The following is a 27293-nucleotide window of genomic DNA, read 5'->3' on the forward strand; positions in this document are numbered from 1 at the left end:
ACTTCACCACGGCGGCACTAGTTCACCCAGGGTGCGACGGTCCCCCCAGTCTGGGAGAGGACCAATGTGGTCCTCACCCCAAAAGGGGGCAGACCGGCGGGCACTCCCTCTGTGTACAGGCCATATGTTTGCTGGACGAGATCGGGAAGCTATTGGAACGCATAATAGCGACCCGACTCGTCCGGCATCTTAAGGAGATAGGACCGAACCTCCACAAGGAACAGTTCGGATTCCGCGAGGGGCGATCAACAACGGATTCGATTCTTCGTGTCCGCTCCCTCGCGGAATCCGGTATGGAAGAGAGCAGGGTGTTGGCGGCAGTGTCGTTAGACATAACCAACGCTTTCAACAACCTGCCCTGGGGAAAGGTAAGGGACGCCCTGATATACCATGGCGTCCCTCAATATCTCGTGGAGGTTGTCAAGTCCTATTTCCAGAATAGGGGCCTGGGGTACCGTGACAAGAGCGGTACCCAACGGGAGAGAGAGATGCATTGCGATGTCCCGCAGGGGTCCGTTCTGGGACCCCTCCTGTGGGACATCGCATATGACCGCATATTACGGACTACCCTCCCCCCCGGCTGCAATGTCGTCTGCTACGCAGACGACACGCTATTGCTAGCTGGGGGAGAAGACTGGGGGGAAGCTATCAGGATGGCGAACCTCGCGATGGCGCAAGTCGTGCGATCCATACGGAACATGGGCCTAAGTGTGGCTCCCAAGAAGACGGAGGCCATCTTCTTTCACGATGGCCTCCATGGGAGACCACCAATGACTCATATCCAGGATGGATGACATCCCCGTCCGACTGGAGAACAGTATGAAGTACTTGGGTGTCCAGTTGGACGGGAATTCATCGACCACACTGATCGTCTGGCCGTGAAACTGGATAGGGTAGCAGCGGCCCTTAGTTGGCTGCTGCCAAACTTAGGAGGACCAGACGATCGTGTGCGCCGCCTTTACGCAAACACCGTCAATGCGGTGGCCCTTTACGGGGCACCGGTGTGGGCGGGCGAGGCGGTGGCCACGAGGCGCATAAGAGATACCCTGCGAAGGGTCCAGCGCCGAGTGGCCATCCGCGTCGTCCGCGGCTACCGGACGGTGTCGCATGCGGCGACCTCGGTGATGGCGGGTCTTCCGCCCATGGAGCTTGTAGCGCGTGCACACCAAAGAGTGCACGAGCGAGTTAAGGGGATCCTAGTCGGATGGTCGAACTCCAACGGATTTGCGCCCTCATCTGTGCGGAACTAAAATTGTCGATAATTATCGATAATTGTAGTTCTGCCATTACCGACAGCGTTATACATGTTACAGGGCAATAAAAAAGCGAATAAAAATTGTGTTCAATATATTGTAAAGACAACATCATATATTTCTATTATTCTATCGCTTTGCACGCGTATCAAAAAGTATCGAAGCGAAGCGCATAGATAACAGTATATCATATGTGTGTCTGCCTTTATTACATGTTTCAACACAATTGTTAGTAGTGATACTAGGAGAGTTCTAACTATGGGGCAATGAGGGGGAGTGAGGGGCGAGGGGAACCCAGGGCGCGGGGGAATGACGTCACGCGGGAGGGGGAATGACGTCACGCGGGGAGGGGGAATGACGTCACGCGGGAGGCGTCCGCGATGTACCGCGATGTAACGCGAGGGGGTCGCGGGGAGAGGGAAGCGTCCGCGATTTTGGTACCGGGTCCGCGAGGGGTCCGCGGGGAGGGGGAAGCGTCCGCGATTTTGGAGCCGGGTCCGCGAGGGGTCCGCGGGGAGGGGGAGCGTCCGCGATTTTAGGGTCTGCGAAGGATCCGCGGGGAGAGAGGAACCGCGAAAGACCGCGTGAAGCTTTATGGGTGAGGGGTCCGCGGGGAGAGAGGAACGCGAAGGAGAGCGCGAGGCACACGTGAGAGAGATGATGCAAGCGAGACGTATATGCAAGAGCGAGAGAGATAGTGCGAGATGGTTAGGTAGCGAGATGACGCGAAGGAGAGCGCGAGGCGCACGCGAGAGAGATATCGCAAGAGCGAGAGAAATAGCGGTCGCGAGATGATGAGGCGATGGAGAGCGCGAGAGCTGATGCAGCGAAGGAGAGCGCGAGGCGCACGCGAGAGAGATATCGCAAGAGCGAGAGAGATAGCGGTCGCGAGATGATGAGGCGATGGAGAGCGCGAGAGCTGATGCAGCGAAGGAGAACGCAAAGAGAGAGGAGTTCGTAAGAGAGACTTTTTTTAAAATAATATTTATAGTAATTTTAATTAATAAGATTTTAATAGGAGGAAAGGAGAGAGGACCTATTCTAAAATAAATACATTTTTTTTTTTTTTAAATATTTAAAATAATGTTTATTTATAAAATGAGTATGTGTGTGTGTGTGTATTTACAAAATGTGTGTGTGTGTGTGAACTTAAAATTTAAAATATAATAATAATATAAAATAAAATGTAATATAAAATATAAATTAATATAAAATCTAAAATATAATGCAATAATATAAAATATGAACTTTAAGTGGCTGGATATGTTGAGGCGGCCGAATGTTAGATGCTGCGCGAAGCGGAGGCGACGGCTGGGCGGGGACTCCTGCATAACAGAAATTTGTTATTAATTAATTTAATAATTTATAATTAAAAAGAAATACTTACTAGATCCAATTTTCCACCACAGGTTCTGGTGGATATGGCTCTAGGCCAAACAGTTCCCGAAGAGCATACATGTTCTCCCATAGCCAATTGTTATTGGCATCCATTTCCCGCGCCTCTGCAGTTTCGAACCACATTTCTGCAAACATTTGTCGATGTTCCCACCTCAGCATTCTCACCCACTCTCGTTCAGTTAAACCTTGCTCCACCATGTGTTGCGGCCGTAAATTTTGCACAATGTTATAGATCATCTGAAAAATATGAATATTTAATATATATCTAAACATATTGCAACATTCTGTACAATAGTTTTAAATAAATTGTACAACTTACTATTTCGGGGAGCGTACGGCGCAGAAAATCTCCAGTCATTTTTTTTTTTTTTTCCACTCTTTTTTACTTTACTTAACAGCACAAACGCTAAAAACTTTATGACGAATATCGCGGAGACAGACCCGCTCTCGGTAGGAAAAGTAGGAGATAAAATATAATGTTACATAGGATAAAATATAAAGTTACTTTTGATAAAAAGACAAAAGTTAGCATAAAAATTAAAGTCAACGTCTGTTCATAAAACGAATTATAATATGCAAACCACCTTCGAACCACCTTCGAACCTCGATCGAACATCAATCAACCACCTTCGAACCTCGATCGAACATCAATCAACCACCTTCGAATCACCTTCGAACCTCGATCGAACATCAATCAACCTCGATCGAACATCAATCGAACCACGTACATACATCGATCAACCACCTTCGAACCACTTTCGAACCATGTTCGTACCTCGATCGAATATCAATCAACCACATTCAAACCTCAATCGACTACATTTAAAAAATTATAACATAAGAATGCTGTCACATGCTGAAATTAATACGAACACGTGTGGACATATAATACTTGTATGCGTATGAGGAAAATGAGCGAACAAAGATAATATTATTTCAATATTAATTTATTCAAAAAAAAGGTGTGGTGAATCATTGCGATGATTTGACCACCAATTAAATATTTTAAATACATTTTCTAAAGCGCAATTTACATGTTTATCGCAACGTAGGCTATAGGTAGTATCTAATTTGTTTAATGTAGGAATATCTTCATAGTTTGCATCCAAGGTCTCAATAATGAAACCGTTTCTCGCATCGTCCATTATATCGGTTAACCATTCTCGCTTTTCATGACCTTTTACGTACACAAGAGAGGATGACTCTTCTTCTTCTTGTATCATACCAGCGATAGCTGTTGTAATCAAAGGCTGAGCCATGCTGTATGGAACGTTTCCATCTTCCCATTGCAATCCATGATGATTTCGAGTCAACCATGAGGCTTGACGTCTCTCCGATTTTATGAGCACACCCCATGGTACGGGGCATGCGAAAAAATAATGTGAAACAATGAATCCTCTTCTCAGAATCGCCGCTTCCTTCACGATAAATCGTTTATTGAGAATAAATCCTTGCAGATCCACAAACGTCGGTACAACCATTTTGTTGCAAGAATGTTGGACGACTGATGTCGATTGTTAAAAATCTCAATCATTTATATTACATCGGAGGAGGGGATAATTGCTGATTATGTAATTTTACGAACTACGTTGGACAAAGGACAATATTCGACAACACGATCATGCAAGATGAGACAATATGCTGTAGTATTTGCCGGTACATCTTCCTTACATTCAAACTCTATTCTCACGTCCACGGTAGAATTTTTGACAGAATCATTTTGTCGCGAACAATCAATAACTGCGAGAGGACCGCAATGTAGAAATTTCGCGATAGTTAGTACATTCTCAATATCACACCCGTAATAAGATTTGCGAAAACGAGAGTACATATCAAACAAGAGGGCGAATCTATTTTTTTCAAAATCTAAATTTAAATCATCATAGGGATAAGATTCCGAGTTTAGATACAGCTTTACGTTGGCTAATTTACAATGATCGAATACAGTAACATCTTTTGTCATAATATTTTTTCTACCAGTCTGCAGTGCAAAGATCACATATCGCGGCTTTTCCAGCTGAGAAGCAGTTTTCACAGTCCATGAATGCTTGGTTGTACTATGTAGCAGAGGAAATTCGTATAGATCCCAAGCGCGAAAACTCATGTTTAAGAATTGCCCGCTTTCCAATGCTCGTAGCAAGGACAGTTTATTGACCTCATTCAATAGTACATGAGGCATACGCCATTGTATCTTGAGTAATTCAATAGCAGCTTCAGCAGGTCCATACAGACAATTGTTGTCGTTGCGCGAACGTATCAAAATTAATTCATGGCGAGCATTAATCACAACACACTTGTAATCTTCGCAAAATCCCAATAGCATGTTGAGCGGCACGCAAAAGTTGAACATACAAATTTCATTACATGACCCATTATGTGTCATATCCCATCCAGCATTCTTCAAGATTTTACTTTTCTCAGTTGTTAAAGAAACATAATTTTTCATCGTTGAAGTTATTCCAACGTTTCTGTTGCGATCAATCTCCACACCATTGAGTTCATATCGAATTTCATCAAACATGAACGCAACACAATTATTTGTTAATATCATCGTTTCATTTGCATCTATTTTAGATGTCATCAACTTTCCCTCGACATACAAAAAGCTTTCGCACGGCAACGTGTACAAATCCTGGTGGTGTATAGGTATCCGTATCTCGTCGCTATGTCCAAGCGATGTGTTAGCATATGGATTGTATGTATGTGTCTCAACCTTGACGATACGATCATCAAAGACTGGTTCACCACCAATATTCAAAATATCAATCATCTTTTCGTACGATGAATCCCAATGATTTTAAAAATTCGCGATTCAATGCGCTGAGTTTCTTTTTAGTGTAACGAGATCTCTGATTATTGTCGCTCACTGCCGCAGCTGCTCTCGCAAAAGTATTGTCCCTCGTAATGTCCCTCGTAAAATTATTATCTCTCACGTGCTCCGTATCATTTAGCACGAGCATCACACGCTAATTTTGTCGACGCCGTACGTGCAATCTTACAGTAACTTCCTCTCCTCGAAAATCCAACAATCGTCCTTCTTGATCAACAATGCGTATCGTTAGATCAGTAATGCTCCGTACGACAATCGGGAGATAAATGATCTGTGCAGGCGTTTCCGATATCTTATATCCTGGCGGCACGCTCGGTGAAAATTCATGTATCGTGTGTACGCGCTTGTCATTACTGTACGCACCAGTGGTGACGCTACATTCTATACGGATAATATTCACGCTAATAATATTTATAGGTAAATCCGAATCATGCCATTTGTGAGGTTGCAATATACGATTCGACGAGAATCCCAACAACGATCCTATATTGTATGGTTTATTAAAGTTTATTCTATAGATGCATTTGATTTCGCTCTTTAGAGTATTATGATTGGCGCGAAGCGCTATTGCATCTTCATTCTGCTCTTTATTGGAAGGATATTGTGAAATTGCACGTCTCAGATACTCATCTATAGCATGTATTTCGTATGACCCTTCGGGTATTGTAATTTCCTTGTCATCGTTATCAAAGTAAAATTTATTATTCTTAGAATTTACATTCGGAATCGTATGATAAGTTCCAAAATCTGTTAAACCGAGCTCATAATCACCATTCGATAAATCTATAGCTGGAAAGTAGCTTACAGCGAGAACGCTACTTTTGCCAGTCAACGTTAGTGTTAGCGACATGTTGTCAAACTGAATCGTGATGATGGATTGACAGGTTTTATATCAACCGTTTGAAGAAATCGTAAACACAATTGTCCACAATTATTCTGATTATAATTTTGATAGGATGTGTGATTGTATTCTATTTTCGTAACATTTAAATATTGCACCAATTCTTTGGGTGGTCGTAGATTACCAAAACTATCGAAATATATTGATCGATTTCCCCTCTTTACATATGCTACCCAATGAGTGCCGGGACCATCAACGTCGTCCAAATTGACGATACCGCTCTCATTTTGTCGCACACCGTTTATCGGTAAATTATTGCGCATGAAAACACCTCTAAAGAATGGTATATGCATACGTCTTGCCAGTTGTTCTAATTGTACATTAGTTGTTACACCCACAGGCATTTTTAGCGTTTTTTTTTTACGTTTTTTTTTTCTTAGTTGAGAATCCCTGTCCACGCTTGTATGGAGCGAGATAAACTCCACGACCTTCCATAGCGCGATTATGACGTTGCATTTCTTCAAGCTGACGTTGCGCAGCCTTGCTATCATTCACAGCCTTTGCGACTCCCGCTGCTCCACCGGCCAACGAACCGAGAACTCCCAACAATGGTAAAATTGGCAAGATACCACCACGCTTCGCTACAGGCAGTATTCGTTTCTTCTTCTTTTTCAAAGATTTTTGCACATTCATCCTTATACCGAATTTTGTCTTTGCTTTCATAGCTGCCCAAACAGTCGTAGCGGCTGCTCTTTCACCAAGAGTTGAATCTCTCGCAGTAATACGTTTTCGCGCTTTCGCAGCGAGTATATTATCAGCAACGTATCGTTCTCTGAGGGCGTTGCTTTGAGAATATGCAATGTCGTGCTCGCGACACGCGGCATCCAATGGATTAATACCTCGATCATCTCTAGCCAATCGCTTTTCCAAATGAGTCCCCGGACCGCAAAACTGATAGCCGGGAATATGTAATTCTATCGGAAGCGCGTTTATCGCGCGATTAAAGAGACCACTACCTATTTTCGTTGACATTCGCTGCAATCCTTTATCATTGGCGCTGGACCGTCGATGTGCGTTTGCTGCCACTGTCGATTGTAATGTTTGAAACATCGACGACAGGTCTGAATCTCTGGATCCGCCTTTATGTGTTCCGGAAGCTTGTCCCACACGTAGTGGATGTGATTTTCATATCGCAATAAAAATGCTTTTGGTACAAATTGCAGCTGTTCGGCGCTTAAACCGTGAATATCGGAAGCACTTGTTAGCAGAACAAACATTTTTTCGATACTGAGTGATTCATGGTTCCGCGCAGCTATAAATAGGCTCTCCATGACTCATTCATTCATTCGAGAGAAAACATGCGGTTCGTTCAGCAATCGACGATAATCAAAGTTACAAATTTCGACGATAAAACACGGTTGATGTCGGAAAAAGAAATACGCAGACATGGAAACATACTGCCGAATACTATACGCGGAATCATTTGCGGTCCTTCGAATTGTGGTAAAACTAACGCATTGATTAGTTTGATAGAAAGCCCGCACGGCGTTTGCTTCGAGTGTACGTATACTCGAAATCGCTTCAACAACCGAAATATCGATATTTGGAAAATTTGCTATCATCGATAGAAGAAATTGGTTATTTTACATTCTCTAATAATAGCGATGTCATTCCACCGAGTGAGGCGCTTCCGAATTCCATTTTTATCTTTGATGACGTGGCATGTGACAAGCAAGATACGATAAGAGAGTACTTTGCAATGGGGCGACACTCGAGCGTCGACTGTTTCTATCTTTGTCAAACGTATGCCAAGATACCCAAGCATCTTGTACGTGACAATGCAAACTTATTAATTTTATTTAAACAAGATGGGACAAACTTGAAACATGTGTACAACGATCACGTAAATACAGATATGTCTTACAATAATTTTCGTGCATTTTGTCAGAAATGTTGGCAACATAAATATGGATTCGCAGCGATTGACAAGGACAGTCCGCTGACTAATGGACGATACAGAAAAGGATTTAATGAATTTGCAATACCGCAAAGTACTTAGTCGCTTTCGATGCATTGATTGAGCAACGTCTAAATTGCAACATGATGAATAACGATCGTGAAAAGATTGTGTTAGAGATTGCGAAAACGAGCGATTCAATCCGTAAAAAATATCGTTTCTTGAAAACTGGTAAAATGGAGGAGGACGATGCATTGGAGAGGCATTTTAAACCAATCTCTGAACCTCTGAAACAGCTTGTTGAAAATACAGTTGGTGTTGAGTCTGGTGAAGAAAAGATTGAACCATTGTATTACCAATATATTATTTAATAAAGTTTTTGTTTCCCATGAAAAATTCGCCTCTCATTTACATAGAAGAAAACGCAATGACTTTTTAGCCAACTTAATAGAATACTTATTTAAAAGTATAAATTATTTTTACACATTATTATAAGGACACTGTTCGGGAAATAAAGCATAAAATTTATGACATTGTTTATTATACTTTTGCATCTCTCTCTCTCTCTCTCTCTCTCTCTCTCTCTCTCATTTTTTTTCTAAATAATAGCTTTCTTTTTGTTTCTTTTTCTATCTCTTTTCTTCTCTCCATCTTTTTTCGTTGTCTATTCTTTGTATTTTCTTTAGCTTTAAATAAAATATTTAAAGATTATTAACTTTAATAATATTTAAACCTTTAATATTTTATATATTATATATTTATATACATACAAATTTGCAAGTTTTGAAGCGCTCTCCTAATTGTTTTGCGTAGTGTAGTCTATCTATCTATCTATATCTATATCTCTCTATCTATTTAATAAAAAAAGTCATGTTTACCGTGAAGTGCGTGTTCGAAGTCGAATATATCGCACGTATTGTTACCGTTTTTCCGAGTATGTAATTGGTGGTCGATTCCGAGCGATCGAGACCACAGTTATGAGAATGACAGTTCGTACCGTGACAGCTTAACAGTGACAAAGTTTAAATGTGTTGTAAAGATGTTGTATGAAATCGCGGTGTTAATATCTCGTTATCGCGGACGATTATTTTGTGAAATATATTTCGCGACATTTAGGCAAGAAAGAAACTCGATTAATATTTTTGACAGTTATAATATGCGATCTTTTTTTTGTAAAGAAAAAAATTGAGATATTAATAAAGATATTATTAAAGATATTAATTATAAAAGATATAGATTAATTTTTATATTTTTCAATACTATCGAAACGGTAAAAAATAAAAAATATTTTAAATAAAAATTTATTGTACTTGAATGTACTGATTTTTAATGTACTTTATAACAATGTAATCAGATTGTTCGAAAATGCCGTGTTTTTCGATATTTCCTTCTTCCTCATAATTTTTAAAAATTTGTTTTATAACAAAATAAATTTAATGTCAAATTTAAACATATATAATTAAAATTAGAATTAGAAAATTTTATTGCTGCCCCAATTGGGGATTACAAGGCCTTTTTTCCTTAAGGAGCGGTCCCAAACCTTTATACACTTTATACATAAACTTATAATCTATCCTTAACCTATAACTTAACCTATATACAAAAACTCCACGCAACTCCGCCTTACGCTTGCCCTATCTCGCCGCACCATTTACCCTCTCGCTCTTTCCCTCCTATCTTAAGCCTAGTCTACAATGGCAGTAAGCAGTATAGAGTAAGAAGCAGTAAGCAGTAAGCAGTATGAAATGGGAATTGCCCATTTCGTTACTCCCGGTCTTTACATCCACTAAAAACAGTATACAATGGCAATAACAAGGCTGTAGAATAGAGAGTATACTGTTTTTAGTGGATGTAAAGACCGGGAGTAACGAAATGGGCAATTCCCATTTCATACTGCTTACTGCTTACTGCTTACTCTATACTGCTTACTGCCATTGTAGACTAGGCTTTACGCAATCTTATAACTAGCTTACAACTAGCTTAATCTAATGTGGGACCTCCGCTTCCGGTTACTTCTGCCTCCTCCACTCTCTCTCTCTCTCTCTCTCTCCCTCTCTCTCTCTCCCTCTCTCTCTCTCTCTCTCACTCTCCCCCCTTCCCCTCACCTCCTTCCCCGTCCCCTCTCGCTTCCTCCAACAATTTTACCCACAATTCCCCTTCTCCTTCCTCTCCCAGTACCTCCCTCACCATTTCCTGCCAGATCTCTCCCCTTCCCCATTCCATACATTCCTCCCACACATGTTCCCACGTCTCCACCTCTCCCCCACACATCCTACACCTCCTTTCCTCCTCCTTCTCCCAATATCTATTTCCCCTCATCCCATTCCCCAATCTGTACTTCGCCATCCTCTGCCACCTTCCTTCCGTCCACCCTTTCCTCAGATACCTCGGTACTCCCTCCCCCTTTACCTGCTTGTACCATTTATTATATTCCGAATTCTCAATCTTTTCCCATCTCTCCTCCCTCTGCCCTTTCTTATCCCATTCCTCAACCTCCTCCCACCTAAACTCCTCTCTTTCCCTTCTTTCCTCCACCTCCCTTTAATTCATCCCTTTACCCTCAAAAAACTCTCTTCTTTCTTTCTCCCATTCCGATAATTCCCCTCCCTTTTTAGCCCTCTCCTTAATTTCCTCTAAACATATTCTTGCCAACCACCCCCCTTACCCTCCTCCAACCTCCTCTCATATCCCCACGCCCTTCTTCCCATCCTTGATCTTATCTTTTCCCTTTGAAGCTCCTCCCTTATCATATATCCCGGCGTTCCCCAATCCACTCCTAACATCTCATATACCTTTCCTTACTCTTTCCAATCCCTCTCTCTCCTCCCACCCCCATATCTCAACCCCATACCCTAAAACCGTCCACACTAACGCATCAAAAAGCCATACTCTCCTCCCCCAATTACCACCAAATCTCCTCTTTCCTATCCCCCATACTTGCCCCATTACTGCTGCCCCCCTCCTCAACCTCTCCCTCACCTGTCCATCCTGCCTCCCATTCCTTTGTACTACATAGCCTAAATACTTGTACTCCTTTACCTCCTCCAACTTCTTTATCTTCCAATACCAACTAGCTTTCTTCAGCCTCCCTCCCCCCTTCCTGTACCTCATCACCTTCGATTTGCTCTCATTCAACTCCAATCCCTTCTCCTCCAAATATCTTCCTAATCTTTCCATCATACACCTCATTCCCCCCTCATCCTCTGCCATCATCACCACATCATCCGCGTACGCTAGCGTGCATATCCTATCCTCTCCCAACCTCACTCCTCCCCATCTCCCTTTCCTCATCTCCTCCTCCAAGTCCGCCATCATCATATTAAAAAGCAGCGGACTCAGAGGACACCCCTGCTTCACTCCCCTCCCTGTCCAGAACTTTTCTCCCCTCTCCTCCCCTATTCTAACCCTGAATCCTATCTCCCCTACTATCTCCTCACATCTCATTACCATCCCTTCCTTCACCCCCCTCCCTCTCAGCGCCGCTATTAATCTCACCCTGTCCACCGAATCCAACGCCGCCCTCAGGTCCACAAAAAATAGCACCATTTGTCTTCCTTTCCTGCTTATCTGTCTATTTATCAGGTAGTTTAAAACGTAAATATTATCTACTGTCCCCATCCCTCTCCTGAACCCCGTTTGATTCGGTGGCACCATCCCTCCTTCCTCCACTTCACCCCTCAGCCACTCTGCTAACACCGTCGCATACACTTTGTATAACGACGGTGCCAGCGTTACTCCCCCGTAATCTGAGACCTCCCTTCCCTCTCCTCTTTTCAAAATTGGTATCACCAACCCTCACACCATTCCCTAATCCACCCTTCCCCCTTCCATATCCTATTACATAATTCCCACACCCACTCTTCTAGCCCCTCTCCGCCATATTTCCACACTTCTCCTGGGATTCCACCCCCACCGCCTTCCTATCTTTTATCCTTCCTATCGCCCTCCTAATTTCTCCCCTTTCTATCTGATCTTCCTCCTTCCCCCTTACCCTCCTGCTTCCTCCCAACACCACTCTCGACTCCATCTCCCCTAATAAATCCCTAAAATAACTGTTCCATTCTTCCATTTCAATCCCTTCTCCCCCCTCCTTTCCCTCTTCTCCTCTCTTTTCTAATTACCTCCCATACCTGCCCCTCCGTCCTCGCTTCCATTGCCCTCCTAGTCCATTCTTCATTCTCCTCCTCTTTCTTCTTCCTACATAATCCCTTATACTCCTTCTTTCTTCTCTTATATTCCTTTCCCTCCCCCCTTCCCTCTTCCATCTTTTCAACTCCTTTGCCACCTCCCCCTTATCTTCTCTGCACTCCTCGTCAAACCACCCTCCCCTTTTTCTTTTCTCCTCCTTATTTTCCCCCCCATTTCCCTTACTTAGAACTTCTTGTATTTTTTTTTCATCCTCTCCCATTCCTCCTCTACCCCTCTCTCTTCTTGTTCGTCTCCCTGCCTCTCCCCTATCACTCCTAACCTCTCCCTGAATTCCTTCTTCCCCTCGACCGACCAGTTCCACCTCCTTTCCCTCTTTTTTCCCTTCTTCTCCAATCCTCCTCTTTCCCCTCTGATCCATACCACTACCGGCATGTGGTCCGAGTCAATCCTATTTCCTATCTCTACCCTCATAATTTCCTCCCTCACCTCCTCCTTCCCTATCACGTAATCAATGACTGATCTCCCATTCGGCCCCATGTACGTCCAGCTCCCCTCCTCATCCCCTGCTTCCCCTCCATTCACTATTGCCCACCCTATTTCCTCTAATCTTCTCACTAACAATTTCCCTTCCCCATTTACCTTTGCATCCTTCGACCTTCTTTCATTTCCCTCCTCTTCTCCCTCCTCCCCTATCCTTACTATTCCCCCCAAATCTCCTGTTCTAGCATTAAAATCCCCCCCCCCCTATTATCGTTCTTATCCCACTTCCCTCCTCCTCCATCCACTCCCTCATTTCTCTTAATTTTTCTTCTAAATCCCCATTTATGTACACACCCACCAATCTCCATCCCTCCCCCTTTTTCTTTATCATCACCTCCATCATTCCTTCCTTATCCGCCCCGCACTTTCCTTCTATTCCTAACCCTTTTCTTACCCCCACTATTATTCCCCCCATTGCCCTTCCTTTCCTATTTTTCTTCCTCGCATATTGCACTTCCCACTTAAATCCCAAAGGCAACCTCCCTTTTATCTTCTCCCACCCTTTTTCATCTACCCATGTTTCTAACAAGAACATTACATCCCATTCCCTTATCGCTTCCCAGAATTCCGCATCCTTATTCTTTAGCCGCGCCACATTCCAAAATGCCACTTTCCATCCTTCCTCCCTTCCTTCTTCTTCGCTCTTTCTTTCTTCCCCTCCTCTCCCCAACTCTCCATCTCTCCCTCCCCCTCTCCCTCTCCCTTTTTTCTTTTTCACCTTCCTTCTCCTATTCGTTATCTCCCTCCCTTTTTTGCCTCCTGCAATATGTCTACCTCCATTTCCCTCGCGTCCCCTCCTCTCCTCTCTTCCCCCTTCCCTTCTTCTCCCCCTTCCTCCTTCAGCTCCTCTCTCACCTCATCCCACCTCCACCATTTACCCCTCATCCAAATTCTTCCATATCGTACCCACGCCCTCCTTCCCTCTCTTTCTTCCCCCCTAGCGATCTCTCCTAATCTCCACATCATCCTTCTTTCTTTCCACGTAAGATCTTCCTCAATCCTCTCCTCTCTCCCCCTCAATCTTCTTTTCTTTTCCATTATTTCCCTCTTAACCTCCATATTTCCTACCCTTACTAATGCCATACTAGTCTCTCCTCCCCTCCCCTATTTTCCTCACCTCCCCCACCGGCCCCTCTACCCTATCTCTTTTAATATTCTCTCCACTTCCCCTTTTACTCCTCCTTCCCCACCCTTTATACCTTTTACTATAATGTTCCCTCTCTTTTCCCCCTTTTCCTTCCTCTCCCATCTCCATTCCATCATATTAATCCTACCTTTCATCTCAACCATCTCCTCTCCCTTCCCCTCCCCCCTCCTCTCCCCACTCTTCCTCAGCTCCAATTCTTCCACTCTCTTTCCTAATTCTATAATCCTCCCCTCCAACCCCTCCTTCTCCCTCCCCCACCTTCTCTCCTTCTCCTCCATTTCTTTCTTCAGCTCCCTTATCTCCTCTCTTATTTCTTCCTGTCCTCTTATTCCCTCCTTAATCTCCTCTTTAATTTCTCTTCTCATCTCTCTCATCTCTCTGATTATTTCCTCCTTCCATTCCCTCCCCATCTCTCTTAATCTCTCCCCCATCCCTCCTGCCTCCTCTTTCCTTTCTGTCTCTGGTGATCTTATCACCTTTTTACTTCTCCTAAATATCCACTGTAAATCCCCTTTCTCCTCCATCTCTTTTCTCAATCCTATATCTTTTAATTCATCCCTTTTCCTTTTCAAAACCTCTTCCGGCGTCCCCGTGCTACCCCTTCTCACCCTCTTCTCAACATTCTTTATTCTTTGCACCTCATCCATTTCCCTTCTATACTTCCCTTACTCTATGTCTAGTGACTTTTCTCGCGCCACCTACCTCTTTCTCTTTCCCTATACCTACTACACCTGCTCCGATCCCTCTACACCTGTTCTCACCTTTCCTAGTTCCCCTCCTCTCCCCCTGCACCCCTGACCTATCTCCCTAACTGCTGACTCACTCCACCTGCACCACTTTACTCCCTTCTCACCGCTCTTTTCCCTTCTCACCCAACTCGCCTGCACTCCCCCTGCATGCACTCACTCCAGACTCTCACTGACTCACTCTCTCTCACCTTTTCTCTTCCTCCTACCTCTAATATCCACTCAAAACACACACTCTGATAGCACTTCAACCTTCTATCACGCAACCGGAAACGGAAGTCTTTAAACATATATAACAAAGTTGCATAAAATATTAAAATGTCAAAGACTATAAGTTAAGACTATAAGTTAAGATTATAAGTTTAAAGCAAATAGCAGTGATAAATTACTTTATAATTTTAAAGTCGAGTACATATCGTTATGTCATGTCACGTATTTTTTATTATCGAACGAAGGAACATTTTAACATACACCACCTATATTTTTAAACACGTTAGTTTATTTTTTAAAAAAGCTTAAATCATTAGTGACGATAATTAATCTTTTCATAATTTTAGGATCGCCATTTAGCCATCATAACGTTACATTAAGTCACATGTTTTTTAATATTTTTTATAATCGAACGAAGGGCCACTTTGTTTTTCTATATTTTTAAATGCGCTTTCTCATTTAATGTTCTAATCATTAACGGAGATAATTGATTTTCCTAATCTTAGGGTCGAATCCTATATATATCTTACGTTATAATATCACGTGTTGCTTCCTCATAGAAAAAGCTTTGTTTTCGTGAAAAAAATTTTTTTTCAATTTTTGATGTCAATGTGTTTAGAATGTTTTAAAATGTCGAAAAATCATATTTTTACAAAATGTCCGTATACATGTGTATATGTATGTATCCATCTACGGAAGGGCGTGATTGCTCTAACTTCCGTAAATTTTGAGATATCGGGTTAAATTTTTTTATATGAATAGATTATTATTAAAGGTGAGTTGGTATTGAATTTGGCTTGGATCGGTTAAGGGATTCTTTTTTTATAAAATTTTAAATTTAAAAAAAAAGGGCGTGATTGCTCTAACTTCCGTAAATTTTAAGATATCGGGTTAAATTTTTTTACATGAATAGATTATCATTAAAGGTTGGTTGGTATTAATAAAAAACAAAAAAAATTTAAGATAAATAAAGAAAAAAAAACAAGTGTGCAAATTAGAAATTTGCACATTGCTTCTTCAACATTTTATTTCGCTCATAAAGCTTCCTCTATGAGGAAGCCAAACTATTATATATTAATAATTATGATTTAATTTTAAAACAAGCTTCCTCTGACGAAGAGCTTTGTGAGCGAAATAAAATGTTGAGAAAGCAATGTGCAAATTTTTAATTTGCACACTTTTTTTAAAAATTAAATTAATTATTTTAAGATATATACGCATATGCATTGCAGTAAATTAATTATTTGTTATGTTAAGATATATTGCAGTAAATTAATTATTTTAATTTACTGCAATATATCTTAATCGTTCTTTTGAATCTTTTACTTTGTAATTAATTATTTGTTACTTTAAGATATATTACAGATAAGATACATGACAATAGATTTTTTTCAATATTTTTATTACCTCTCGTAGGACTATTTCATTATTTTCGATATTATTTCGATATTCGATAATATTTTGTTATTATTAAACGCGTTTTTTCATTTTTTAATAAGTTTTTATTAGCGGCAATAATTAATTTTCCAAAATTTTAAGGTCGCGATTTAGATACTATAACGTTAAGGTTTTACCATGTCTTTTTTAAATATATTTTATTATCGAACTGAGCATTATTTTATTAATGTTTTCATATAATTTTAAACGCATTATCTAACATTATAATAGATTTTAATTAACAATGGTAATAATTAAATTTTTCGAAATTTTAGGATCGCGATTTACATATCATTAAGTAAGGTCACGACATGTTTTATATATATAATATATATATATATATATATATATATATATATTATATATAAGAGAAGTTGCAAGCTTTTATAATTTTAATACAAAGATTGTTTACAGATTATTTTTATATCAAACGAATCAAAGTCTGCAAATTTTTTTATTTATATATATTATATAAGAGAAGTTGCAGGCTTTTATGATTTTAATACAAAGATTGTTTACAGATTATTTTTATACCAAACGAATACAAGTCTGCAAATTTTTTTTATTTAATATACATAATTTAAGAATGCGCAGCGTAGAGTCTGCGGCGACAGTGTCGACTTTTAATATTTTAAGACAAGCTGTTGTGTGCCTCGAGCAAGGCACTGGGGTTGCGTCGAATTAAGGATGAGGATCCTCGGGTCGACCGGGACTTCGTAGGAAGTTAGGACGATTATTCTCTTTTCTTTTTTCTTTAAATATTCTTTTATTGCGGATTGAATATGGTTTCAATTTATTTCTCGTCCTTTCTTTAAATATATATTCGCGTAACATTCGATGAGCGTATATTTAAATATTAAAAATCAACACTGGGTCGCAGCGGACACTAGCGCAGCGGCGCATCCTTATATTATGTATATTAAATAAAAAAATGTGTGCGCTGGTGTCTCCTTGGTACAAAAACATTCTGCAAACAATGTACTGTCGTACTATTCAAAAAAACAAGCGATAAATTTTTGGCTTTTTTTAGAATATTAAAAATTGATGCTTTGTAGCCGTGGACTCTATAGGGCGTAGACTTCTATTATGTATATTAAATAAAAGAATTTGCAGGCTCCTATTTGTTTAATATAAAGAGCCAACAATTCATCGCTTATTTTTTTTAATAGTACATTATTTGCATATTATTTTTCTACCATACAGATACAAGCTTGCAAATTCAATCCGTTAGTAAAATTAATTATTAATAATAAATAAGTTAATAAATTAATAAAAAAATAAATAAATAAATAAATAAATTTTAATATAATTTTTTATAACTTATAATAATTTGAAATAATAACTGAAAAATTAAATGTTTAATATTGAATGTTAATAATTACTTAAAAAATTGTGCAAATGGAAATTTGCACATTGTTTCCTCACCATTTTATTTCGCTAATTAAGATGGTTTTTCAATTATGGCTTCCTCATAGAGGAAGCTTAACTTGCACATTGCTTCTTCACCATTTTATTTTGCTCATTAAGATAACTTTTCAATTATGGCAATGTGCAAGTTAAGCTTCCTCTATGAGGAAGCCATAATTGAAAAACCATCTTAATTAGCGAAATAAAATGGTGAGGAAACAATGTGCAAATGGAAATTTGCACAATTTTTTCCAATACCAGCAAACCCTATACATATATAATTAAAAAATATTTTCTTAAAAAAATTTTTTTTAAGATTTTTATGCTACTGTGTTCTGAATGTTGTATAATTTGTCAATTTACAATCAAAATAAATTCTCAACAAATTTAATATCAATTATGCTTTAATGATATTTTATTCAGAACTTTCAAGAAATTATTTAAATTTTAAAATAATTAAAAATTTTATAAAAAATAAACCATTTTAAAAATTCTCCCCAAATTAAATATCAATCATTCTTTAATGATATTTTCAAAAGTTCGATAAGTTCAATATTTCAAAATTTACGAAAGTTAAAACATGTACAAACATTTTTCGAAATTGATAATTATATAAAAAAAAAAAAAATTTTCACTGATCCTTATCAAATTAAATAGCAAACATCCTTTAATGATACTCTATTTATGTAAAAAAGTTTATGTAAAAATATTTGTCTAATATCTCAAAATTCACAGAAAATAAAATAACCATATTAATTTTTTAAAAATTTTATAAAAACTTTATAAAAAATAAACCCTTTCACCAATCCTTGTTAAATTTAATACCAAATATCCTATTGGTACTTTATTCATGTAAAAAAAATTAGTTCGATAACTCAAAATTTGCGAAAAATAAAAATGCACATTTCTTAAAAATTCAAAATTTTATAAAAAATGAATTCTTTCACCGATCATCGCCAAACTCAACACCAAACATCTTCAAATGATAGTCTATTTATGTAAAAAAATTTATTAAATATCTTAAAATTTACGGAAATTAGAGCAACCACAGACATTTTTCATAAAATCTAAAATTTTATAAAAATCGAATCCTTTCACCGATTTTCGTCAAATTCAGTACCAACCATTCTTTAATGATAGTCTATTTATGTAAAAAAATTTATCTCGATATCTTAAAATTTACGAAAGTTAGAGCAACCACAGACATTTCTCAAAAAATTCAAAATTTTATAAAAAATAAACCCTTTAACCGATTCTCGTCAAATTCAATACCAACAATCCTTTAATAATAGTCTATTTACATAAAAAAAGTTTATCCCGATATCTTAAAATTTACGGAAGTTAGAGTAGATTAGAAACGTTTATTGCTGCCCCACTTGAGGATTACAAGGCGCTTTTTCACTTAAGGAGCGGTCCCAAACCTTTACACAATCTTTACTTCCACTTATAATCTATCCTTAACCTATGACTTAGCCTATACAATATACAAAAAAACAAAACGCCACGCAACTCCGCCATTACTCTCGCCCTATCTCTTCGCACAATTTACCTCTCTTTCATCTCTCTCTTTACGCTCTAACTACCCCTCCACACACACTCTCACCCTCCCCCTCCTATCTTACGCAATCTTATTACTAGCTTACTCTAATGTTGGACCTCCGCTTCCGGCTACTTCCGCCTTCCCTCCTCCACTTTCTCTCTCTCTCTCTCTCTCTCTCTCTCTCTCTCTCTCTCTCTCTCTCTCTCTCCCTCTCTCCCTCTCCCCCTCTCCCCTCACCGCCTTCCCCGCCCCCTCAAGCTTCCTCCAACAGTCTTACCCACACTTCCCCTTCCCCTTCCTCCCCCAGTACCTCCCTCACCATTTCCTGCCAGCTTTCCCCCCTTCCCCATTCCATACATTCCTCCCATACATGTTCCCATGTCTCCACCCCTCCCCCACATATCCTACACCTCCTTTCCTCCTCCTTCTCCCAATATCTGTTTCCCCTCATCCCATTCCCCAATCTGTACTTCGCCATCTTCTGCCACCTTCCTTCCGTCCATCCTTTCCTCAGATACTTCGGTACTCCCTCCCCCTTTACCTGCTTGTACCATTTATTATATACCGAATTCTCTATCTTTTCCCCTCTCTCCTCCCTCTGTCCTTTCTTTTCCCATTCCTCAACCTCCTCCCATCTAAATTCCCCTCTTTCCCTTCTTTCCTCCACCTCCCTTAAATTCATCCCTTTACCCTCAAAAAACTCCTTTCTTTCTTTCTCCCACTCTGACATTTCCCCTCCCTTTTTAGCCTTCTCCTTAATTTCCTCTAAACATATTCTCGCCAACCCCCCTCCCTTACCCTCCTCCAACCTCTTCTCATATCCCCACGCTCTTCTTCCCATCCTTGATCTTAACTTTTCCCTTTGGAGCTCCTCCCTTATCATATACCCCGGCGTTCCCCAATCCGCTCCTAACAACCATCTCATATATCTTTCCTGCACCCTTTCCAATCCCTCTCTCTCCTTCCACCCCCATATCTCAACCCCATACCCTAAAACCGTCCACACTAACGCATCGAAAAGCCATATTCTCCTCCCCCAATTACCCCCAAATCTCCTCTTTCCTATCCCCCATACTTGCCCCAATACTGCTGCCCCCCTCCTACTCCTCTCCCACACCTGTCCATCCTGCCCCCCATTCCTTTGTACTACATAGCCTAAATACTTGTACTCCTTTACCTCCTCCAACTTCTTCCTCTTCCAAAACCAACTAGCTTTCTTCAGCCTCCCTCCCCCCTTCCTGCACCTCATCACCTTCGACTTGCTCTCATTCAACTCCAACCCCTTCCCCTCCAAATATCTACCTAATCTTTCCATCATACACCTCATTCCCCCCTCATCCTCTGCCATCATCACCACATCATCCGCGTACGCTAGCGTGTATATCCTATCCTCTCCCAACCTCACTCCTCCCCATCTTCCTTTCCTCATCTCCTCCTCCAAGTCCGCCATCATCATATTAAACAGCAGCGGACTCAGAGGACACCCCTGCCTCACTCCCCTCCCTGTCCAGAACTTTTCTCCCCTCTCTTCCCCTATTCTAACCCTGAATCCTATCTCCCCTACTAACTCCTCACATCTCCTTACCATCCCTTCCTTCACCCCCCTCCCTCTCAACGCCGCTATTAATTTCACCCTGTCCACCGAATCAAACGCCGCCCTCAGGTCCACAAAAAATAGTACCATTTGTCTTCCCTTCCTGCTTATCTGTCTATTTATCAAATAGTTTAAAACGTAAATATTATCTACTGTCCCCATCCCTCTCCTGAACCCCGTTTGATTCGGTGGCACCATCCCTCCTTCCTCCACTTCGCCCCTCAGCCTCTCTGCTAACACCGTCGCATACACTTTGTATAACGACGGCGCCAGCGTTACTCCCCTGTAATCTGAGACCTCCCTTCCCTCTCCTCTTTTCAAAATTGGTATCACCAACCCCTCACACCATTCTCTAATCCACCCTTCCCCCTTCCATATCCTATTACATAATTCCCACACCCACTCTTCTAGCCCCTCTCCGCCATATTTCCACACTTCTCCTGGTATTCCATCCACCCCCACCGCCTTCCCATCTTTTATCCTTCCTATCGCCCTCCTAATTTCTCCCCTCTCTATCTGATCTTCCTGATCTTCCACCTTCTCCCTTATCCTCCTGCTTCCTCCCAACACCACTCTTGACTCCACCCCCCCTAATAAATCCCTAAAATAACTGTTCCATTCTTCCATCTCAATCCCTTCTCCCCCCCCTCCTTTCCCCCTTCTCCTCTCTTTCCTAATTACCTCCCATACCTGCCCCTCCGTCCTCGCTTCCACTGCCCTCCTAGTCCATTCTTCATTCTCCTCCTCTTTCTTCTTCCTACATAATCCCTTGTACTCCTTCTTTCTTCTCTTATATTCCTTTCCCTCCCCCCCTCTTCTCTTCCATCTTTTCAACTCCTTTGCCACCTCCCCCTTATCTTTTCTGCACTCCTCATCAAACCACCCTCCCCTTTTTCTTCTCTCCTCCCTACTTTCCCCCCCATTTCCCTTACTTAGCACTTCCTGTATTTTTCTTTCCATCCTCCCCCACTCCACCTCTACCCCTCTCTCTTCTTGTTCATCTCCCTGCCTCTCCCCTATCACTCCTAACCTCTCCCTGAATTCCTTCTTCCCCTCTCCCGACCAGTTCCACCTCTTTTCCCTCTTTTTTACCTTCTTCTCCAATCCTCCTCTTTCCCCTCTGATCCTTACCACTACCGGCATGTGGTCCGAGTCAATCCTATCTCCTATCTCTACCCTCATAATTTCCTCCCTCACCTCCTCCTTCACAATCACATAATCAATGACTGATCTCCCATTCGGCCCCATGTACGTCCAGCTCCCCTCCTCATCTCCTGCTACCCCTCCATTCACAATTGCCCACCCTATCTCCTCTAATCTTCTCACTAACAATTTCCCTTCCCCATTCACCTTTGCATCCTTCGTCCTTCTTTCCTTTCCCTCCTCTTCTCCCTCCTCCCCTAACCTTACCCTTCCCCCCAATTCTCCTGTTCTAGCATTAAAATTCCCCCCTATTATCGTTCTAATCCCACCTCCCTCCTCCTCCGTCCACTCACTCATCTCTCCTAATTTCTCTTCTAAATCCCCATTTACGTACACACCCACCAATCTCCATCTCTCCCCCTTTTTCCTTATCATCACCTCCATCATTCCTTCCTTATCCGCCCCACCCTTTTCTTCTATTCCTAACCCTTTTCTTACCCCTACTACTATTCCCCCCATTGCCCTTCCTTTCCTATTTTTCTTCCTCGCATATTGCACCTCCCATTTAAATCCCACAGGTAACCTCCCTCTTATCTTCTCCCACCCTTTTTCATCTACCCATGTTTCTAACAAGAACATTACGTCCCATTCCCTTATCGCTTCCCAGAATTCCGCATCCTTATTCTTTAGCCCCGCTACATTCCAGAATGCCACTTTCCATCCTTCCTCTCTTCCCTCTTCTTCGCTCTTACTTTCTTCCCCTACTCTCCCCACCTCTCCATCTCTCCATACCCCTCTCTCTCTACCTTTTCCCCTTTCCACCTTCCTTCTCCTACTCATTCTTTCCCTTCCTTTTTTGCCTCCTGCACTATTTCAACCTCCCTTTCCCCCTCGTCCCCACCCCTCCTTTCTACCCCCTTCCCTTCTTCTCCCCCTTCCTCCTTCAGCTCCTCTCTCACCTCATCCCACCTCCACCACTTACCCCTCATCCATATTCTTCCATATCGTACCCACGCCCTCCCTCCCTCTCTTTCTTCCCCCCTAGCGATCTCTCCTAATCTCCACATCATCCTTCTTTCTTTCCACGTAAGATCTTCCTCAATCCTCTCCTCTCTCCCCCTCAATCTTCTTTTCTTCTCCATTATTTCCCTCTTAACCTCCATATTTCCTACCCTTACCAACGCCATACTAGTCCCATCTCTTCTTCCTTCCCCTATTTACGGAAGTTAGAGTAACTACAGACATTTCTCAAAAAATTCAAAATTTTATAAAAAATAAAACAGTGTATACATTTTTATAAAAATGACAGTAAATAAAAGTGTTGTTCTACTTTACTTGTATGCCAAATTGGAGCGCTGCAAGTCAAATAATTTTTGAGATATTTAAATTAAAAAAAACATAGGTGGGCACATACATACATACACACACACATACGGACATTTTTTAAAAATGTTATTTTTCGATGTTTTAGAACATTCTAAACACATTGGCATAGAAATCTAAAAAAAAATTTTTTCACAAAAACAAAGCTTTCTCTATGAGGAAGCAAAAATTAAACAAATTTATTTTGACATAAATGATTGCTTATTAATTGAATTTTATATTAAAAAATAAGTATATTATTGAAATTTTTAGTAATTTAGTTAATAAGCCGAAGAAGGCGCGCGCATCAGCGCGGGCTGCGTACTAATCCCTTTCTAAAAAAGGCATATTAAGTCGATTTTCGAAAGTCTCGAAGTTTGTTGCCTCTTTCCCGCAATGCTGATTGGCTCTGTCGACTCGTGTTATATTTGTAGCATTGAAAGGCTGTCAATACGAGGGTTAGCAGTTAGCAGTTTGACAGTTTGTCCAAAATAAAATAAAATAAAATAATAATACGTTTTAAATAATATGTTATGATGGGAATTTAATAAAGAGGGACGATTGTGATTTATATGAACATGATGTGAAACTTCGATCTTGTCGGCTTGACTGCTCGCGAAGAAGAAGAAAGTCCGACACGCGGTATTTATTAATATATTGATCCTGCCACGTATTTATCGCGCGCATGCAATGTATATTATAATGCTTTTTGAGCCTGCGTGACATGTATACCGCGTATATTTGATATCTACTTAACAGGTGATGACGAGAAGCAATGAATAGAAATAATAAGTCGCAACATGTTATAATACTTTAAACTTGATTATTATATGTAGCATGATTATATTCGTAGCATGGACAAGCTGTCAATTAGCAGTATAACAATTTGTTTAAAATAAAATTAAATAAAGTAATAATATGATTTAAATAATACATATATTATGACACTTTAAACTCTATTAATATTTTTGATACTTATATATCAGCTGATTTCTGTCAAAAATTATTAATCGCAATTAAAGTACTATAATATATTATATATTATTTACAACATATTATTATAATTAACAAATTTATTTTTAATGCGATTATTAATTAAGTAAATATTAATAATTCCTGTAATTACCTTGTGCTAATTAATCATAAAATAAAGGTCGTGATTTAGAACTTTTCACACTCTTCATTATTTTACCTGCAAACGTACAAAAAAGATATTTAAATTCTCATATTACATACACGTACATACATACATACATACATACATACATACATACATACATACATACATACATACATACATACATACATACATACATACATACATACATACATACATACATACATACATACATACATACATACATACATACATACATACATACATACATACATACATATATATATAATATTTTATATATTATAAGAATTCAAAAAAATTATAAAATATATAATAACACATACTAAATAATTTCAAAACTTTATCGCAATTTTCATTCTTTCCTGCTAAATTTATTGCCATTACTGCCAGATTTATTCCCATGACATATTTCATCTTTCTACTAAAAATGATTAATATTTATATACATTTCATATATTTAATTATACATATAAAATACTGTAAAATACTTTATAACATCTTCTTGCTTGCATTGGTTTAGTGATAGATAATTGCTATTGCAACAATATAAATAAATCACTCAATATATAAATCACTCAAAGTTCCAATATATTTCTTTAAGTCTAAAGCAATCTATTTTCTCTAATAAAATTCGCAGATAATTGCATTGCGATACTAAACAATCATTTTCAATTTTATTCCATTTTACAAAGTATAGTTATTGCATGTTTTTTTCCTTTCTAACTGAAAAACTGTAATCGAGACCAATCAATCCCAAAATTAATAAACACGTGTTCTTCAGATTTTAACAATTTACTCGCAAACTAATTGCAATTATATACACAAAATCTTTTGATACACATAACTTTCAATACACAATTAACTGCTCGATGCACACAACTGTCAAAATAATGACAGCCGCTCACAAAATAAGCGCATAATGACAGAACCAATCGGCAACGCGGAAGAGAGGTAACAATACGTTTCAAGATTTTCAAGAGAACTTCGAGACTTTCAAAAATCAATAATATGCCTTTTTCAGAAAGGGACTAAAGAAAAACACAAGCGCGCACGTCATTCTTCGGTCTTATATTAAAAAGAATATTTAAAAAAAAATAATATAACGTTTATTTAAACTCGATTAATATCTTTTGACAGAAATTAACTGATTAAAGCGTTAATTTGCTAATTAAATTTTAAAATAAAAATATGTTATAGAAATTAAAATAATAATGTTGTAAATAATATATTATAATACTTTATAAACTTGAATAATATTTTTTACAGAAATCAACTCTGATAACTGTCAAAAATATTAATTGAGTTAAAAGAACTATAATATATTATTTAAAACATATTACTATTTTAATTTTTAAAACATATTATTATTTCAAAATTTAATTAGCAAATTAACGCTTTAATCAGCTGATTTCTGTCAAAAAATATTAATGAAGCGTTAATTTGCTAATTAATTTTTAAATAATATGTTATAGGTGTACAACTTTGCTTCCGCCGTTTTCCTATAGATGGCTTTAGCGGTAAGTAGTGGTCGAAATAAATAGATCAGGCATGTCAAACACGCGGCCCGCCAACAAAAAAACTGCGGCCCGCCGAAACTTCTTGAAAATCTTTTCAAAAAAATTGTTTTGTGAAAAACGATGTCAAATATCTTCTAAAAAATAATATTAAATTGTGATTTTGTTTATTTTTCATTATAGTTTCTATTTTTGTTTTTCATAAAAAAAAGTAAAATATTTTTTATTATAGTTTCTATTTTTGTTTTTTTATTTAAAAAATCGTAAAATTTTTATTTTAAAAAGTAACATAAGATATAAATATAAAGCGACTACACAGTTGAAAAATTTCTGTTAAATTTAACAGATATCACCTGTCCCAAACGGTCCACAGAAATTTTTGTGTTAATTTAACATAATACGGATATGTTAAATGATGACACGAATACTCTGTTAATATTTTAACACAAAATAAATGTAAACTCCAACTAATTTGAAATAAATTTTATGTAAAATTAACATAATTTTAATGTAAAAATTAACTTAAAAGAAATGTTATTTTTACATTTGACAGATGTAATAATTCAAACTTTTGACTAAAGAAATATGTAAAATTTACACTTTTTTTTGTTAATTTAACAAGAAAATAATGTAAATTTAACATAAATAAAATGTAAAATTTACACTATTGTTTTGTTAATTCAACAAGAAAATAATGTAAATTTAACATAAGTAACATGTAAAATTTACACTATTTTTTTGTTAATTCAACAAGAAAATAATGAAAAATTTAACATAAGTATCATGTAAAATTTACTCTACTTTTTTGTTAATTTAACTAGAAAATAATGTAAATTTAACATAAGTAACATGTAAAATTTACACTATTTTTTGTTAATTTAACAAGAAAATAATGTAAATTTAACATGTTACTTAAGTTAAATAGTAACAAATAAAAAATGTTATTTTAACATTTTAAGTGTTGATCAATTTTTTTACAATTATACATATAGATTATTCCAAAACCATCAATAGAAATTTTAATGACAGATTCTATAGAATATTTTAAAAGAAATATTGTAATATAAAAATCGAAGCTGCAGGAGAG

The 27293-nt window shown here is 38.8% G+C and overlaps 1 pseudogene; it reads right to left on the reverse strand.

The window, feature by feature from the left end:
• Positions 1-704: 704 nt before the first annotated feature.
• Positions 705-27293, reverse strand: part of LOC145947739 (uncharacterized) — a 33610-nt pseudogene continuing 7021 nt past the window's right edge.

This window comes from Prenolepis imparis, unplaced genomic scaffold (assembly GCF_030444845.1).
Source record: "Prenolepis imparis isolate NDT839.2.m4 unplaced genomic scaffold, iyPreImpa1.0 SCAF_133, whole genome shotgun sequence".
Classification (NCBI taxonomy): Eukaryota; Metazoa; Arthropoda; class Insecta; order Hymenoptera; family Formicidae; genus Prenolepis; species Prenolepis imparis.